Raw genomic sequence first — 19,080 nt, 5'->3', positions numbered from 1 at the left:
CTCTTCTTCCCAGACCACAGATTATTCTTCCTGTCCGGCTCTCACACAGAGAGCAGACACACTGTCTCCACTAATGTGTTTACTACATCTATAGATCTGACCCCCTTACAGCCCTGATATTCCTGGACAGGATCCCATATTGAGCAGTATTTCTCGCGTTCTGAACTTACAGTGTGTACACAATGTACTTTATACACAAAGTGTTTTCGTAACTCTTGGATGTTTTGTGAAAATGTTACTGGCATGCCAAAATCGCCCCCTCAACTGAACAGTCCCACCCCCCTCAGTTTTGGATAAAAGGTTTGGATAAAAAGTTTTTGAACACTTTCACTTACTTAACTTGAGCCGTAAAAAATAGTTGTACTTTGTCAATGGTCAGATAACTACACTAACCCCGAATTCACAGTTACTACATCAGACTGTTTGATGTGCAGGAGGGCTATCCATCCAGGAACAGCACGTTACATAGTGTCTATGTTTTTGGGTGTCAACATTATTATGACCTTATTTGCTCAGGTGGACCAATGCCTTGCAGTAGTTTATCCTCATACTTACAATCGTTATATAACTAGGACTGTAGTTATAGAAGTTTGTACTTTCTGTTGGTTTTACAATGATTTCTTAATGATTCAGAACCTCGTTACCGTTGATGTTGTTGCAAAAATGAACACATATGGTTGATGCTCCAGGAAAAAATAATCACGTGAGTTCTGATGAACGTGGAACTGTTCTTCATCACTAAATACCAGATTGCTTGTCGTTATCTTCTAACATGAAATACTAATCAGTGGCATGCTTGCGAGAATTCACTTGGATGGTTGCAATGGCTCCGTTTAAACCGAAATATCACTGCCCCCCTCAGGATTTCAGACCCCCCCCTCCCCTACAGATCATTCCCCTGGCGCCAGTCCTGGGTATAATGATGAACATAGCTGCCTTGCAAGCAGTGAATCTGGGTGTGATTCCCACCTGACCCATCGACAAACCTTTTCCAATGAATCTTTGATCAATTTAAAAAAGTCTTGAAGCTGGTAGGCTAGGGAAGAAGCACTGTTTGAGTGCACTGAGGAAAATGTGCTACTGTGCTGTGCTGCTCCAGTAGCGCAATTGGTCAGGTTGTGGTGCTTTTATAGTGGAGTTATGCTGAGGTTGTGAGTTCACTTATCACAGGGAATAGTTTCTGTTTTCAGCCGCAGAAACTTGCTGTTTAATTTAAGGCGGTTCTTGTGTTACTTTTTCCGCTCGATGGAGCTGTATTAATGCAGGCACACCTGCTTCCACGTACACGAGGGTAATTTTCCTCTTCCACCTACAATTTCAACATTTACCTTGGGAGATGTCAAACCACAGAGCCTGTGCTGCATGTCAGTGCCAGCTTATTGGACACCCCGTTGAACATAAAAAGCATATTGAGCTCCTTGGACATAAGCCATTTCTCGTCACTTGCTCAGCGAGCAGGCTCAGCGCACACTGAATGCAGGTGTCTCAGAGCAATTGAGATGTGTCCAAGTGGCTGTAAAAGGGATATATATGATGCCAGTGCCGTGGCTTAGTTCTCCAACGGCAGGTGTAGCGGCACGCCGGTTGGAGTATTCTCGGTCGCATTTAATGGCAACGTCAGCTCAAAGATTTGGTTCAAACCACCAAATGGAGACGGGTGTGTAGACAAGCTGACCCTGCTGATGTGGGATTAACACTAGGATGAGTGAGTGCTGTGGCTTAGGTGGTTAAAGCGCCTGCCTTGTAAACAGATGATCCTGGGTTGAATCCTAGTGGTGCCATTCTTCCTGTCTTGCTGCACAGTTTATCATTATGGACGGCAAAATGCTTCTACATTAAATTTAATTGAAGTGTTCATTTAATTTTTGGAACAACTTTTTAAAAAAAAAAATCCATACAAATTGCAAAAGACAAAATAGTCATCTTTCTTGTCGGTGCAGAGGAATTACTGCCAGCTGGCCAAGAAATGAAACGATTTTTTTGTCTTTAGCCAAAAACCTGTGAATGTAGAAAAAAGGTGACGTGCGTTAGTTTCTATGGCACAATCAGTCATCGTATCGTTCAGTAAAACATAACGTTGGTAAATCAAAAGTCTCCACAGACGCATTTCAAATTAATCTGACCTCAACACCGTCTCCCCTAAATGTGATGGGGTTTCTTTGGATGTCCTTAAGCATCCTGATAGTTGCAGAGATTTCAAACTTTTGGCACAAGTCAAACTCCAAGAAGTTAATAGTTGAGCGCCTAAGTCAATATCACCTGGAATGTGACTATGTAAATTTAAATAGTATTCAAAATATTGCAATTTTGTTGTAGTTTAAAAAGATATTTTAGCTGGGGATTCTCAAATGATGAGGGTAGAAAAGAGAACCATTCGACACCATCAGGAATGCTTAACGTGTGATAAAAGTGTTTTTTTAATCACAAAGTGAAAATAGTGAATTTGTCTTTTACTTAGACGTTCATCAAAAGCTCATTAAACGATGAAGGAGAGGTTTGTGTTCCGAATTCTCTTCGTGTCTCATTGTCTTGCTTTGATTTTTAAAATGTACACTGTTGACTATTCACTCTTCCTAACACGATTAAAGAGCCGAGTTTAGTTCAGAGGTAAAGCATCTCATGCATCGTATGAAGCTCTGTTTTCTATCACCAGCGTCTCCACTCTGGATTTCTTTTTAAGCGCGATATCTTTTCTGTGATTTCTTTCATTTGAATTCCCTCATGTGTGAATTTCAGCGTTTTAAAGAGATGCAATTTTTTAAACAGACAAAATGAAAGACTTATTAACTAAATACACATAGAAAACGTGCACCTAATTGAGAAAATTTGGACTGGGGCGATGTATTATTGTAGCGGCGCAGGCTCACAGTGGTGCACTTGAGGAATGCGGTAGAAGGGCCAGTGGCGCATTGGATAATGCATCTGATTACGGATCAGGAGACTGTAGGATCGTAATGCTCTTAAACCCAGTACCATAACCGCAGTGTGTTCAGTCCTACACAACCTTTCTATCGACTGAATAAGCCTCCTGTTCCATCTCCATCTTCTTCCCGCACATTCCGGCTATTTCAGCACCGTTATTGTTGGACCACAGTCACAGATACGTAAGGGACACTATTCTGAAGAACCGTCTTAAATAAATAACATTGCAAAAGGAAACAATAAGGGTTTCTTAACGTAACCTTACATTTGGCCGTACAATACAATTTTCTGAAAAATCTTACTGCTTTCTCCTGAGAAGTGTAGTGTAGTGTCAAATACAAGTGTAGTGTCAAATCACAATAAATAATACATCAAATATACTAAATTAACACCCAGATATGACAGATATGACAACACACAGCTATTACAGAACACATTGAAGACTTAAGCCCTTTAAATTTTGATTTCCTTAATTTCCATTCTCTTCACTCCCCAGGATAACTGAAAACTAACTATAATAAAGACTATATATGCATTACTTGTAATACAGCTACTAATAAAGATATACATGGAACTTAATTATTAGTAAATAACACTTTTATTAATAAAAACGAGTATTGATAACATTCATTGTCAATACTTGTGGTATCTGGAAAGCAATTTTAGTTAAATATAATAATAATTTTCAAGCAAGTGGTGCATAAGCTTGTTACTTAATGAGTACATTATTTCCATTACATTCAAGACAGTTCTAATGTGATCAATTGTTCTGCTTAGTCCGCTACCGAGTTGCTTAAAACCTATGAAGAGGTGGTTTAAGCTAGACTCCTAATGCAGTAACATCTAATGGGCAGCAGCTGTTATTTTAGGTTTGTTGCAATTGAGAACAGGTGTAGTACAGAGCTGCTGACAAATTTCAGCGGAGTTTATTGTATATAAGTTTATTGCAATTGACCCATTGTAGCTACCAATCAGCACCAAGAAAAAACAAACTTCACTTGTGCCTTTTAAAAAAAGGGAAACAGAGTAGTAGTTTATGTGGTAATTTCAGGTACTGTACAATGTAAGAACTAAAGTTAACTACTCCCATAGTAATGCGTGGGGTCCTATCAATAGAAAAAAAATTGTTGTAACCCGAAAACACAACAAACACAAAACGAGAAGTCTTCCGGGAACCTAGGTAAATCCCTGTATTAGTCTAACAACTATGAAAAAAAACAACCAAACGCAACAACTTCAAACGAAGAAGAACATTACAAATCTGGGGATCAACAAAAACACAGAGTCTAATGCGAGAGCTTTTTCAAGTCTTCAGTCCTCCTCTCGTCTCAGTAGACCTCTCTCATATATTTGTGTACAGGTCAGCTGGAGGTACACAGCTGATGGTAATTTAAGTAGGGAGCTGCGTCAGCATGCATGGGCTTCAAAGGAAAAAGTCAAGGTTTATTCCATGCTAAAAAAAGAAGGAAACACAATGTTTCATCTGTGGAGCCTTATTCGATTGTGACTCAAAGTAAACTTTTACTTGTTCATTAGATGTTAATTTATCTCCATCAAATACCTAGGAGTATCTAAACTCAACAGGTGCTTTCAGTAGCTAAGTACACTGCTCCAGATGAGACTCAAACTCACAACCTCAGCATGACTCCACTGTGCATTGCTGTAGAAGTACTGCACGCTGACCGATTGCACCACTGGAGCTGTGCAAGTTATGCTCCTCATACAGACTGACGCTGCAGAAACACAGGGTGAAAACGGTTTCGGTTGTGGATCCATCTCCACATGGGGAACAGTAAAATAGCAAGGAAAATACAAGAAAAGAAACTGAAAGAATTGTACTAACAGCAAAAGGGGACGGAGGGAGGTGGTCAGACAAGTAAATCAGCCTGGCAGATTATTTGTAGCGACATTTTTTGAGTCAATCAGCACACAGATTTCTCTTCATGTGCCTTAAACTGTGCAGTTTGTATTTTTGTTGTAGATAGGTTTCTTCAGAAGTCCAGTAAATTGACAATAATGGAGAACTAGCTGACGCACCCCGTCGTGAAGACCCTCTGTAAGGTGATTACACGTTTCATTTTCAAGTCGCCTCCTTTACACGCAATTGCAGCCCTGACACTGAGAGAAAGCATGAGAAATGGCTTCAATTTCAATGTAAAAACTCACCATAACACGGACTTACACTGGGAAAAGGTGATTGCACTTTCTGCTTATTGCTACGGCCTTCCCCCCGGTTATGAAAATGTCTCACAGTTCTGACACTGATGTGTGAAAGACAATGTAACAGACTATCAAAATTCTGAAGTACAAGAAATTTTAATGCACCAATTTTTTTAATATGACCCTCTGATCTTGGCATGTCAGAATACATTTCGAAAAAGTATGGCATGAATTGCACGAATTGCAATGGCACAAATTGTTGAAAATATCACTGACCTTGCCGATATTTGCAGGGGATACGAATGTTTTGCACATGTTGAACTACAACACGTAAAAATTGAGCTCCTTAGTCATTATCACCGGGAATGTCCAATAATGACGAACATCAGTAGCTTCAAGGAAACTTAGACTCGCACATGGAGTTTTATCTTCGAATGGAGGGTGGGAGAATTCATTTAGACTCTCGTTGCTCATTAGCTAAACTATATGACACAGCTAAAAATAGCTAAAAATATGACACAGATTTGTTCGAGAAACTTGTAAACACCTTGAAAAGAGTCTTCTTGAAGATGTGAACCAGCTAGCTCTCCACTGTCAATTGACAGGACTTTAGAAGAAACTGTTCTCATACAACCAACATACAAATTACACATCTTAAGTCACATGAAGAGAAATCCTTGTACTAAATAACATAAAAATGTCACTGCAAATTATCACCAAGCTGTTTTATGTGTCTGACCACCTCTTTCCTACTTTGCAGCGAGCACAAATCTTTCTGTTTCTTCATCGCTATTTTACTGTCTCTTTCCCCCATGTGGAGATGGATCCACAGCAGAAACTTTAGGTCAGTTCCTGTTACTCTGTCCGATTGAAAGAGCTGTATTAAAGGCACTCCCACCTCTGCAGGAAAGTTATTGCTGCTCTCAACACAATATACTGCAGCCAAATATAGCGATACTGTCACTGCCTGTGGGCCACGTGTTCCTGCTGTCAGCCTATTATGTCATGTCCATCCACATCCAGAAACATTACTGCTGTAGCACAAGAGTTATATAGGCACAGTCAATAGAGCATGAATCTCTTAATCTCAGAACTGTGGGTTCAGCCCCCACATTGGGTCCCTCTGTGTCAATTTGATCACCCCAATCCTCCTAGCATGACCTGATGGCGTAACAGTGATACTCAGTGCCTTATATGACCTTTGCGTAATTCAGCTTTCTTTCCACTTGATTCAGATTTTGATCTGAAATCATCGGCCAAACAAGAGTTTGTCTAAATCGAGGGAGATCTGCTCACAAGCAAGTATTAAACACTTCAGCATTTACTGTTCGAATACCACACTTTGTCAAAACACTGCCGCTTCTTAAGCTAATAAGTAATGGTTTTTGAGCACGCATTGTATTGTTAATGCTTATATTAAAAAAACATAAATTCACATAATGGAATTTGGACTGAACAAAGTAGTCCAGCCCCTTTACAACATTACATACCCACTGATTAAAGCTTAAAACTACAGCAGCAGGAGTAACAATAATGGCAACAACATGTTTGGAGTTCGACATTTCATTTATTCTGCGGAAACATCGTATCGGAATGAACTGCCCGAGATAAAAGAGTAATTGCGGCTTCAGATCGTTTTTACAGAGCATTGCGTTGTTCTGTTCATGCTGACTACACGCTTTAAATTTGTCATTTACTGCAAGCGTTGCTTTGCCAGGTTTTTCTGAAATTCCTCGCATTTGAGCCAGCACTAAAATATTTCATTCCCGTCGCTGAATACATCGTGGAAACGGTATTTGCAACGGAATGTTGACACACATGAAACCTTTTTGTTATTCGGTTCTGAAGTTTGAAAATGAAAATAAAACGGGGGTCACTTCATAGGCTTGAAAGAAGTCCAAGCAGCATAAAAACCCGCAAATTCTCACAAAGGCTGCACCTTTCGTCTGCTGCTTTTATAAATCTGCCTTAAACATTTGAATGCATACCTTACTGCTGCTAATCACATTCACGTGCTTACGAAGTTTTTTTCTGTCCGTTATGTTTTTCCTAAGCGGTTTCTCCGTTTTCCTCGTACTGTGATTGTCAGCGAGCACAACAAGACTGAAATAGTGTAAAGGCAAGTAAAAAAGACAGGGTAAAACGCCTGATTGTCGAGAGTGGGATTTGAACCCGTGCCTCTATTTGGAGAGTGAAACAAAAAGCTTAAGAGACACGAAGCTGTGAATTTGCTGTTTTAAACCGCTCGACTATCCTGAAGAAATGGGTGCTGATTGCACCAGTTGCATCCGATTTTCCGTAACTTTGGGACGATTGATACGACTGGACGAACACAATTTGTGGCGTTTAGCATGACATGGAAAACGGTACCGGAGCATTCGTGTCCGGACTAGCAGACTCAGAAACAGTTTTTACCCCCCACACTATCAAACTATTAAACTCACAGCCTCTCTCACTCTCACCTCACCTCTCACCTATGATCTGAACCTCACAGTGCCTTCTTTCTTACCAAAAACCCAAACACACATTGAATCTACCTCTACCATACATGTCAAAAGCTCACTCCCCATAATTTCTATCCCTTTATTTCATTCTTTTGATGCATGTTTTTGCACATAATCTGTTACCTTTTTGTTGTTTTGCACACTGCCTGTTGATGTTTTTTGCACATCGGCTGTTGTCTCTGTCTTTCTTTTGTTATACAATTGTATTGTTGTTGTGTTTTTTTCTTTGTACTACTTATGTCCGAGAGCTAGCTAAATAGCATTTCGTTATACCATATACCTGTGTATGAGTATAATGACAATAAACTTGGACTCGAACTTGACATAGTCTTGCAGGCAGTATATTATTTTACCGTTTACTTGTTTAAAAAAACATGGTCTTCTTGTTACTAAGTCAGATTTTTAGTGCTTTCGAACGTTACTTCCAACCTGGACAGCTCACCCGATCTGTTTGTGATCAGACCATGGAGGGGGGGTTGTACCAAGCGCACGTTCCTTCCCAATGCTGAGGCGATCATTCGGAAGATGGGTGTGAAGAGAGACAAGCTTTGTTGACTAAAAAACAAGGCAGGATATGCAAGAATACTAATCACTGGCGACAGCTATGTTCTCTTACTATTGAGACTCCTACATTGCGAGATTTTTAAAGACTTTGAAACAAAAGGAAAGCTGCGACAAACTAAACAGACACAGGTGGGGATTGAACCCATGATTTCCGGTTTACGAGACCGACGCCTTACCACTTGGCCACCACACCTTCAAGTTAAAATGGGAATAATGTTGTTCAAATTATTTTTTTCTGAATCTGGTTTTACATCACCTGGAGGCAGCAACAACAATAAAAGGGATACTTAACAAGGAGATATGCCGTAGCAGTGACTCCAACAGATGCTCCGGAAGAGACTGGAGGTTTATGCCAGCTCCTTAGAGCGCTTGGCCGCGTTGCTCTCAACAGCGGCTCTTCGGCTCTTGTTGTTTGACCTAGTGGTTTTATAACGCGTGGAAACGGCCGCAACTTCGTTTTCTGAGATGCTTTCTCTCACGTGGTGAAATCTCGACCTCTTTGGCATCTCTGGCTATAGTTCTTCTGTGGAGCAGGCTTTCACACCTCTGTTTATAGTGCCCTTGAAGTTATTTTATTTTTACAGGAAGACGCATTCCCTAACGATCTCTCCTGTTTTCGAAATGCTTCATAAGGCGTGTTTGATTCAGGACAAACAGTATATTAATTGTACAATGCAGATTTATGCGGCATTCGTACTGGATTTGAGTGGGATTCTGAAATACTTCTTGCAAAGGTATTCAGACTTTCTTGAACCTGTAATAAAAATACAGACCTGAAACTCCCTAGGTTCCAATCTCTGATGTTGCTGTCCTTAAACTCGGACGTGATGTTCTGCAGACGTGTGCATAATGTCCTGTTTTCTTACAGTGTACACATTTTGCTGTTCACGCTCCGCATTCATCTGCTTTGTGCATTGTTAGTCCGCACCTGTAACATGTAATGTCAGCCGTCCCCTGTTCTTCTATATCTCTAGCATGACTGCGTCCTGCTGTTGGGCTTTTGTTTGTAAAGTTTGAGTGAGCGTCCCGTTCAGTGTCACTTTGTCACTGTGGTCAGAAAGCATTCTTGATTCTGCTTGAACTGCTTCATGAATTCTAGCGACTGTAAGAGCTCTTTCTAAAGTCAGCCCTTCCTCCTGCAGCAATTTATAGTCTATATGTGCACATTTTTCCACAAGTTGATCTCTTAACATGTCAGTTTCCAATACTCCAAAGTCACAAGATTTAGCCAGTCCTCTTAGTGCAGTCACAAAAGCATCAACAGATTCGTCCTGAGACTAAGTTCTCTGCCTAAATTTATGCCGTTCCAAAACCACATTTCTCCGCGGTGTAAAGTAAGCGTCTAAGGCAGCTACAGTCTGTTCATATGTACCTTTTTCAACAGGGAGGTTGGCGAAAATCCGCTGCACGGGAACCCAGATACCGTGCAGTAATGTAGCACGTCTCACGGCATCCGGAGCTTCTGTAGATCCACTGGCTATTTAAAACAATCTGTACGACTCCATCCATATCTTGTATTCCGCATACAAATCCGGAGCTCCGAGTTTCAGTAGAAGCGGTAGAAAAAGCTAGGCATAAGCAAAGCTACTTGGCGCGGCTGCCATATCTTCCATGGCGCAAGCTAAACGAAAAGTCCAAAAATTCAAAAGTTCGTTTCTACCAGCAAGAGAACTAAAATCTGCAGTATTCTGCTCGCTTTGAGTCCGTCAAGCACTCATCTCTCGTCGCCATAAATGTTGTGTATCTTAATAAAGAGACGTTTTTTATATTATTTTAACTATTTTGTTAACTACACAGATCACGCCCTTACACCATATATTCCCGCCTTCTACTCTCTCGTTCTGTTGTCTCGCGATGTCTACTCACTATACTACATTTAGCATGACTTCTTGTTGCAGTTGAGCTCAAAGCTGGAGATGATCTCCATATTCTACCGCACTAACTAGTCCGAAACGTAGTACACAGTACACACTTTTTAAGTGAAGTCAGGTTGTTAAAAAATTAAACCAGCGCCCTGTCACAGAAACGTACCCCGGTCTCCCGCGCAACAAGCGGGGGTACTCAGCAGTATACTAACGAGGAGCGCTTGTCTGCAGCTGAGCGTCAGCTCTGTTTATTGTTAGCAGTCATTGCCTCATTTCTAAAGACTTTTTCACCTGCTCTCAGCTTTTAAAGACGATCATAAACGCTCAAGAAGTAATTCATGTCAGTTTGAAGTCTGTTTCTGTTGTCTCAGCGCTTGATAAAGAAAAGCCGTGCGTGGGAGACTCCCTCTCTGAAGAAGTTTGCCGTCACCCTGCGAGGGAGAAGAGCCATCAATCACCGAGGCAACCACTGAGACATTTAACATTGAACACGTGAAATGCGAGATGTTGTGATATTTTTTTCCCGCTTAAGGCTTCTATCGTTTCTACTCTAACGAGAAAGACCTCTTTATTAGAAGTGAGATTTTAACAAACGTCTCCTGGGGTAACTGCGACCTGAACGCAACGCCTTAGACCACCAGCCATCTTGCCTGTGGTACTTATAATGAAGTATATATTTTATTTCTACTCGTTGATAAGAAAAGTGAAATCATGTAATTAGGGATATGTCTTGTTTTAATGGGGAAAACTAGCCCGAGCAAATGTAAAGTTTAGAGCAGCGCTCAATAAAAATGATCAGAAACCGAAAGCGCTTCTTATACGGATCAGTATATTCCGATACCACTGGTTCTGCAGAAGAAATAAGAAAAGCCGAACTCAAAGCACTGTGTTGCCATTACGGCTACTCCATCTGCAGCTGCTTTAAGATTACTCACGCTGTGTTGCCATTAAGGCTACCTAATTAAAAAAAAAAACTTATCGTCACCTTTTTGAACGTGATTGTTAGACACCCGTTAAATCTCAACCGAGGTTTCTTGTGAGATCGTTCAGCGAGCGAGTAATAAAAAACTACTTCGCTTCTAACCTCTGCTGTCGCTGTAAACTCGGACGTGATGTTCTGCAGATGTGCAGTGTGCCTTTCCTCTTGTCGTATTCAAGAGTACTCACTGTGTGAGCTCCTCAGTGCGTGTTCTGTACTCTACTGTGATTTAATTTAGATGGTTACGTGGAGTAGAGTGACAAGATCTACTTGAACATTTTCGGTTTGTGAAATGAAACACTAAATACACTACACTAAATACACTAATACACTACTGTACATACACTACACTGTAAATACAAGTAATGGACATTTAAAATAACCACAGTACAGCTAGAAGAGTGAAAGATAAAAGACTACTTAGAATGACATTCACAATACACTTAAGAACAATACAGCCGCCCGAACAGGGACTTGAACCCTGGGCCCTCAGATTAAAAGTCTGATGCTCTACCGACTGAGCTATCCGGGCTCTGAAAGAAAACCGACACTGTCGGGATCCTCGCAAGTCACGTGTCTCTTGTGCGGAAGAGCAGTCATACCTGACCCGTCTGGAATGACCGCTGACAGACTTTATCCAGAAGCGACGGCACCACTACCAGTAGAATGAGTGAGAAATACAGCATGACATGGGTAGTTAAGGGGCTCCCACAATCCATCTTTCCTCACATTACTGATTTTTTTCAATAGCATTTTGACCTTTTTTCACATTCAGATTTTTTCACATTTAATAAAATCTTTTAATCAACAACATTAAAAAGAAAACAAATGGAACATTTTTTGGAACAATAATTAAAAAAAAAAAATTTCAATGCCTTGGTTGTATATGTGTGCACACCCTTTATAAAGGGAGTTGCAACAGTGCTGAAATCTAAAGAGCATTTCTGTAGAGAAAACAGCATTTTTTCTGCCTTGATGTTAAGCTTAGAAATTCTAAAGTCTTTTAGAAATTCTATTTCTTAACACCTTGCACAGCCTCCCGACAGACTAACAAATATTTTTGGGAGAAATTGGCTCACACACCGGAAGACACTAACGTTTATCTACGTTAGAGTATGTGAATAACAGTTTAACCGAAAAAGTTTGCAATTGTGATTTTGTTAAAATTCAATAAATCGTCTATCAACAGTTAGAAATTATTAAGAAATTGTTTTATTTCATAAACTATAAGACAATTAAGAGAGTTTATAGGTCATATCCGTCGCTTATGTTCTTTTAACTCTAGCGTTCAGGATCCAAACCCAGGTGCGGACCGTTGTGTTTCTTGAATCATCAAAAGTCGATGTGTAGTCCTTCAGTACTTTCTCGAGTTGTGCCATGGATATTTTATACGATCAATACTTGTCATGCTCTTTTGCATTTTGCTTAACAAACGGAAAAAGTTCAAAGCGTGTTTGTGGCTGTGCTTTACATCTACACGAGAGCACTTGTAACAGTACAGGACACGTAGTGAGAAGTTCGTGAAGCTTTCAGTTTAGTGAGGAGTTCAGAAGGAGGATTCGCTCGATGAATGATCTCTCAAGAAATCCCGGGTGAGATTCAACAGGTGTTTTCTGCAACAGCCACGACAAGTGTGAAGCAATCTCTGGATTTCCTGAATTTGAACTAAATTATTAGTTCAAATAATTTAGGATTTAACAGAACTAAATGAGGTACATTTAAAACAGCAGCGCAACTCTGCAGCACGTCGAGTGTGCCTGCATTTAATTGTGTAAACCTGGCTCTCTCTGAACACGAGCAACGAGTTCTCACTCAACAGAAGATTGCGACGTGAGTACTGTAATATAAAGCACCTGGAGATGCCAGGGATTGAACCCGGGACCTCATGCATGCGAAGCATGCGCTCTACCACTGAGCTACATCCCCGATGGAAAGGCAAATGGAAGAGACTTAGGCATGTGCAGATGCTCACTGATCACAATCCACCACTCACGAAGAATGCCTGCAGTTTCCCACTTTCGCGTTTCCTCTACTACAGAGTAAATTCATGGGAATGAAGAAATAAGGAAGGAAAAATAATCGCATTGAAGCTTCAAGAGACTGGGCACAAATTAATCTACTATTTTTGTATTCAGTCACACGTGCGACGGTGGTTAATTCCCAGACGGGGGAGTGCTTTTTTTCTACCAACTTACTCGACTGTCTTTTAATTCTGTTTTATTTGAAAGCTTTTTGCATCTTTTAAGTGCTCTTGATTAAACTATGCATAGAAAAACAGCACTACTGATGATTTTCATGGACCGATGCACACTTGTTCTGTACAACCCGAGTGATAAAGCCCTGTCTGCAAATATTGTAGAAGAACATAAAAGGGTGAAACAACGTCCCAACCACAGGAATGGTAACCGGAAGGATCGTGTTCTTATTTGATAAGTCCTTTTGAGATGTCTTGTCAATGCACAACGGCGTTAGAGCTGAATAATTTACTTTTAGTGGTGTTTTTAAACAAAGACGGAACATGTTATTTCTATACCAGGAAGAAAGGAGCAGACTTTAACTTTAAGAGGCAAAAACGATACCTTATCAAAGCTAATATTAATTAAAATGACATCACAACAAAAGAGTGTAGCCTTGAGTGAATAAAATTAGTTTTCATTGGACGTCTGTGTCTCCATAACTTTGTAGGTGAGAGAGAGGATTGTGATAATTTGCAGGTGCTTCTCGGTGGTACAGGCGCCTTCCAAATAATTGAGTCGGGTTTGAATCCCAGCCAGTACAAACCCAAATCTTTTCAAGATAATCTGTGGTCCGCTAACACATCTTTTGAAACACTACAACAGGTAACACCCCGTGTGAAACATCATGAGCATCTGTTAAACCTCTCTACCTGCCCGTTCCTCACAGAGACATGACGAGGGTCTAAAGGGACATTTTGAGCCGTAGAAACATTTTATCATTCCGTACTTTCCTGTGCAGTCAGGCCAGTTCCACTTCAACTGCGCCCAACAACGGAGGTCGTTTTGAAAACAATGAGAGTAAAGGGACACTGCACGTCTGCAGAACATCACGTCCGAGTTTAAGGACAGCAACATCAGAGATTGGAAGCTAGGGAGTTTCAGGTCTGTGGTTGTATTATAGGTTCTAGAAAGTCTGAATACCTTTGCAAGAAGTATTTCAGAATCCCACTAAAATCCAGTACGAATGCCGCATAGATCTGCATTGTACAGTTAGTATACTGTTTGTCCGTTGAATCAAACACGCCTTATAAAGCATTTCTAAAACAGGAGAGATCGTTAGGGAATGCGTCTTCCTGTAAAAATAAAATGACTTCAAGGGCACTATAAGCAGAGGTGTGAAAGCCCGCTCTACAGAAGAACTATAGCCAGAGATGCCAAAGAGGTCGAGATTTCACCACGTGAGAGAAAGCATGTCAGAAAATGAAGTTGCGGCCGTTTCCACGCGTTATAAAACCACTAGGTCAAACAACAAGAGCTGAAGAGCCGCTGTTGAGAGCAACGCGGCCAAGCGCTCTAAGGAGCTGGCTTAAACCTCCAGTCTCTTCAGGAGCATCTGTTGGAGTGACACTGCTACAGCGTATCTCCTTGTTAAGTATCCCTTTTATTGTTGTTGCTGCCTCCAGGCGATGTAAACCAGATTCAGAAAAAAATAATTTGAACAACATTATTCCCATGTTTGCTCGAAGGCGCGGTGGCCAAGTGGTAAGGCGTCGGTCTCGTAAATCAAAGATCTTGGGTTAAAACCCCACCTGTGCCTGTTTTATTTGTCTCGGCTTTCCTTTAGTTTCAAAGTCTTCAAAAAACTCGCAATGTAGGAGTCTCAATAGTAAGAGAACGTAACTGTCGCCAGTGATTAATATTCTTGCATATCCTGCCTTGTTTTTTAGTCGACAAAGCTTGTTTCTCTTCACACCCATCTTCCGAATGATCACCTCAGCATTGGGAAGGAACGTGCGCTTGGTACAGCCCCGCACTCCATGGTCTGATCACAAACAGATCGGGTGAGCTGTCAGTCCAGGTTAGAAGTAACGTTCGAAAGCACTAAATAACTGACTTAGGAACGAGAAGACCGTGTTTTTTTAAACGAGTAAACGATAAAATAATATACTGCCTGCAAGACTATGTCAAGTTCAAGTTTATTGTCATTTTACTTATACACAGGTATATGGTATAACGAAATGCTATTTAGCTAGCTCTCGGACATAAGTAGTACAAAAAAAAAACAACAACACAACAACAATACAATTGTAATACAAAAGAAAGACAGAGACAACAGCCGATGTGCAAAAAACAACAACAGGCAGTGTGCAAAACAACAAAAAGGTAACAGGTGATGTGCAAAAACATGCATCAAAAGAATGAAATAAAGGGATAGAAATTATGGGGAGTGAGCTTTTGACATATATGGTAGAGGTAGATTTTCAATGTGTGTTTGGGTTTTTGGTAAGAAAGAAGGCACTGTGAGGTTCAGATCATAGGTGAGAGGTGAGGTGAGAGTGAGAGAGGCTGTGAGTTTAATAGTTTGATAGTGTGGGGGGTAAAAACTGTTTCTGAGTCTGGTAGTCCGGACCCGAATGCTCCGGTACCGTTTTCCATGTCATGCTAAACGCCACAAATTGTTTTCGTCCAGTTGTATCAATCGTCCTTAAGCTACGGAAAATCGGATGCAACTGGTACAATCAGCACCCATTTCTTCAGGATAGTCGAGCGGTTTAAAACAGCGAATTCACAACTTCGTGTCTTTTAAGCTTTGTGTTTCGCTGTCCAAATAGAGGCACGGGTTCAAATCCCACTCCCGACAGTCAGGCGTTTTACCCTGTCTTTTTTACCTGCCTTTACACTGTTTCAGTCTTGTTGTGCTCGCTGACAATCACAGTACGAGGAAAACGGAGAATCTACTTAGCAAAAACATAACGGACAGAAAAAAGCTTCGTAAACACGTGAATGTGATTAGCAGCAGTAAGGTATGCATTCAAATGTTTAAGGCTGATTTATAAAAGCAGCAAAAGAAAGGTGCAGCCTTTGTGAGAATTCGCGGGTTTTTATGCTGCTTGGACTTCTTTTAAGCCTATGAAGTGACCCCCGTTTTATTTTCATTTTCAAACTTCAAACCGAATAACAAAAAGGTGTCATGTGTGACAGCATTCCGTTGCAAATACCGTTTCCACGATGTATTCAGCGACGGGAATGAAATATTTTAGTGCTGGCTCAAATGCGAGGAATTTCCGAAAAGCCTGGAAAAGCAACGCTTGCAGTAAATGACAAATTTAAAGCGTATAGTCAGTATGAACAGAACAACGCAATGCTCTGTAAAAACGAATTGAAGCCGCAATTGCTCTTTTATCTCGGGCAGTTCATTCCGATACGATGTTTCCGCAGTATAAATGAAATGCCGAACTCCAAACATGTTGTTGCCATTATTGTTACTCCTGCTGCTGTAGTTTTAAGCTTTAATCAGTGGGTATGTAATGTTGTAAAGGGGCTGGACTACTTTGTTCATTCCAAATTCCATTATGTGAATTTATGCTTTTTTAATATAAGCATTAACAATACAATGCGTGCTCAAAAACTATTACTTATTAGCTTAAGAAGCGGCAGTGTTTTGACAAAGTGTGGTATTCGAACAGTAAATGCTGAAGTGTTTAATACTTGCTTGTGAGCAGATCTCCCTCGATTTAGACAAACTCTTGTTTGGCCGATGATTTCAGATCAAAATCTGAATCAAGTGGAAAGAAAGCTGAATTACGCAAAGGTCATAGAAGGCACTGGGTATCACTGTTACGCCATCAGGTCATGCTAGGAGGATTGGGGGGATCAAATTGACACAGAGGGACCCAATGTGGGGGCTGAACCCACAGTTCTGAGATTAAGAGATTCATGCTCTATTGACTGCGCCTATATAACTCTTGTGCTACAGCAGTAATGTTTCTGGGTGTGGATGGACATGACATAATAGGCTGACAGCAGGAACACGTGGCCCACAGGCAGTGACAGTATCGCTATCACATTTGGCTGCAGTATATTGTGTTGAGAGCAGCAATAACTTTCCTGCAGAGATGGGAGTGCCTTTAACACAGCTCTTTCAATCGGACAGAGTAACAGGAACGGGCCAAAAGTTTCTGCTGTGGATCCATCTCCACGTGGGGGAAAGAGACAGTAAAATAGCGATGAAGAAACAGAAATAATTGTGCTCTCTGCAAAGTAGGAAAGAGGTGGTCAGACACATAAAACAGCTTGGTGATAATTTGCAGCGACAGTTTTATGTTATTTAGTACAAGGATTTCTCTTCATGTGACTTAAGATGTGTAATTTGTATGTTGGTTGTATGAGAACAGTTTCTTCTAAAGTCCTGTCAATTGACAGTGGAGAGCTAGATGGTGCACATCTTCAAGAAGACTCTCTTTAAGGCGATTACAAGTTTCTCGAACAAATCTGTGTCATATTTTTAAAATAATTTAGCTAATGAGCAACGAGAGTATAAATGAATTCTCCCACCCTCCATTCAAAGATAAAACTCCATGTGCGAGTCTAAGTTTCCTTGGAGCTAATGATGTTCGTCATTATTGGACATTCCCAGTGATATTGACTAAGGAGCTCAATTTTTACATGTTGTAGTTCAACATGTACAAAATATTCGTATCCCCTGCAAATATCGGCAAGGTCAGTGATATTCTCAACAATGTGTGCCATTGCAATTCATGCAATTCGCGCCATACTTTTTCCCAATGTATTCTGACATGCCAAGATCAGAGGGTCATATTTAAAAAACTGGTGCATTAAAATTTTTTGTACTTCAGGATTTTGATAGTCTGTTACATTGTCTTTCACACGTCGGTGTCAGAACTGTGAGACATTTTCATAATTGGGGGGGAAGGCCGTAGCAATAAGCAGAAAGTGCAATCACCTTTTCCCAGTGTATGTCCGTGTTATGGTGAGTTTTCAAAATTGGTTTGCGATTTTCTGAAATATATTCCATACAAAAATATAATTTGGACAGTCGCTATTTATTTGGATATCCCCTTTCACTGAGGGTGTCTACAGTATTCCAGCCGGATTAGTACTGATCGAAAAGAGCCATCTACAGGCGAAAGGCGACATAACATCACAGCAGCAGCATTTAAGGTGGAACGAAAAACGCGAAGAAGAAGCTGGCGAATAAGAAGCCAACTTCAGCCTCGTAGCAGACCCTGGGAGGCACGCTCAAAATAATCATCTTTCCCAGTACTTCAGAGTCATATTTAGAGCGCTTTACTGCAATTTTATGTGATCGATGGAAGATGTGAAGCCATCGAGCCTGTACTGCGATTCACATTGAAATTGAAGCCATTTCTCATGCTTTCTCTCATTGTCGGGGCTGCAATTGCGTGTAAAGGAGGCGACTTGAAAATGAAACGTGCAATCACCTTACAGAGGGTCTTCACGACGGGGTGCGTCAGCTAGTTCTCCATTACTGTCAATTTACTGGACTTCTGAAGAAACCTATCGACATCGAAAATACAAACTGCACAGCTTAAGGCACATGAAGAGATCCGTGTGCTGATTGACTCAAAAATGTCCCTACAAATAATCCGCCGGGTTGATTTACTTGTCCGACCACCTCCCTCCGTCCCTCTTTGCTGTTAGCACAATTCTTTCAGTTTCTTTTCTTGTATTTTCCTTGCTATTTTACTGTTGCTTTTCCCCATGAGGAGATGGATCCACAACCGAAACCGTTTTCACCCTTTGTTTCTGCAGCGTCAGTCTGTATGAGGAGCACAACTCGCACAGCTCCAGTGGCGCAATCGGTCAGCGCGCGGTACTTATACAGCAGTGCACAGTGGAGTCATGTCGAGGTTGTGAGTTCAAGCCTCACCTGGTGCAGTGTCTTTAGCTACTGAAAGCAACTGTCGAGTTTAGATACTCTTAGGTATTTGATGGAGATAAATTAACATCAAACGAACAAGTAAAGGTAAAGGTTTATTTCGAGTCACAATCAAAGAAGGCTCCACAGCTGAAACATTGTGTTTCCTTCTCTTTTCAGCATGGAATGTGTACCTCCAGTTGACCTGCACACAAATATATGAGAGAGG

General features: G+C 40.8%; 5 non-coding genes across 5 annotated transcripts; 1 reads left to right on the top strand and 4 right to left on the bottom strand.

Moving 5' to 3' along the window:
- Positions 1-4,529: 4,529 nt before the first annotated feature.
- Positions 4,530-4,623, bottom strand: trnar-ucu (transfer RNA arginine (anticodon UCU)). Its single transcript has 2 exons — positions 4,586-4,623; positions 4,530-4,565 (listed from the first exon to the last, which is right to left on the bottom strand). It is a non-coding gene; the product is annotated as a tRNA-Arg (tRNA).
- Positions 4,624-8,271: 3,648 nt separating this feature from the next.
- On the bottom strand, positions 8,272-8,343 carry trnat-cgu (transfer RNA threonine (anticodon CGU)). The gene has a single exon. It is a non-coding gene; the product is annotated as a tRNA-Thr (tRNA).
- Positions 8,344-11,453: 3,110 nt separating this feature from the next.
- trnak-uuu (transfer RNA lysine (anticodon UUU)) lies at positions 11,454-11,526 on the bottom strand. Its single transcript has one exon. It is a non-coding gene; the product is annotated as a tRNA-Lys (tRNA).
- Positions 11,527-12,848: 1,322 nt separating this feature from the next.
- trnaa-cgc (transfer RNA alanine (anticodon CGC)) lies at positions 12,849-12,920 on the bottom strand. The gene has a single exon. It is a non-coding gene; the product is annotated as a tRNA-Ala (tRNA).
- A 5,857-nt stretch (positions 12,921-18,777) lies between these two features.
- On the top strand, positions 18,778-18,871 carry trnai-uau (transfer RNA isoleucine (anticodon UAU)). Its single transcript has 2 exons — positions 18,778-18,815; positions 18,836-18,871. It is a non-coding gene; the product is annotated as a tRNA-Ile (tRNA).
- The last annotated feature ends 209 nt before the right edge of the window (positions 18,872-19,080 follow it).

This window comes from Atractosteus spatula (assembly GCF_055471065.1).
Source record: "Atractosteus spatula isolate fAtrSpa1 chromosome 10 unlocalized genomic scaffold, fAtrSpa1.hap1 SUPER_10_unloc_17, whole genome shotgun sequence".
NCBI classification, from domain to species: Eukaryota; Metazoa; Chordata; class Actinopteri; order Semionotiformes; family Lepisosteidae; genus Atractosteus; species Atractosteus spatula.
Note: the sequence above shows the minus strand (reverse complement) of the source record. Positions and strands in the feature narration are given on the sequence as shown.